A 581-nucleotide genomic window follows, 5' to 3' on the forward strand; every position below is an offset into this window, starting at 1 on the left:
GCAATTGTGAAGAAGTGAAGAAGTCCTCCTTATATAAGTATCTTTTCTTTTCTCTCCTACCCACCTTATACATAACATGTTAAATTAACTCATACTTAAAAAAATCATTTCTCTCTTTTGGAGATGCAGGATATCGATCCCCATACCTCTTGGTCAGATATTGCAATTGTGAAGAAGTAAGTCCTCCTTATATAAGTATCTTTTCTTTTTCTCTCGTACCCACCTTATACATAACATGTTAAATTAACTCATACTTAAAAAAATCATTTCTTTCTTTTGGAGATGCGGGGTATCGATCCCCGTACCTCTCGCATGCTAAGCAAGCCCTCTACCATCTGAGCTGCATCCCCACAATTTTTGCACCACAAAATCCTAAATTTTTCGTCATCAATAATAGTGAAAATGAAGAAATATTGCTACACAACAGGTCATGAATAAGGAAAAATTGAAAAGAAATATATTTAATAATAAATAGTCTAATTTTTGGAGATGCGGGGTATCGATCCCCGTACCTCTCACATGCGAAGCGAGCGCTCTACCATCTGAGCTACATCCCCATGATTCTTATATCATAAAACCCG

General features: G+C 36.3%; 1 non-coding gene across 1 annotated transcript; it reads right to left on the bottom strand.

The window, feature by feature from the left end:
* Positions 1 to 484: 484 nt before the first annotated feature.
* TRNAA-CGC lies at positions 485 to 557 on the bottom strand. Its single transcript has one exon. It is a non-coding gene; the product is annotated as a tRNA-Ala (tRNA).
* Positions 558 to 581: the final 24 nt, after the last annotated feature.

Source organism: Cucurbita maxima, unplaced genomic scaffold (genome assembly GCF_002738345.1).
Source record: "Cucurbita maxima cultivar Rimu unplaced genomic scaffold, Cmax_1.0 Cma_Scf07759, whole genome shotgun sequence".
NCBI lineage: Eukaryota > Viridiplantae > Streptophyta > Magnoliopsida > Cucurbitales > Cucurbitaceae > Cucurbita > Cucurbita maxima.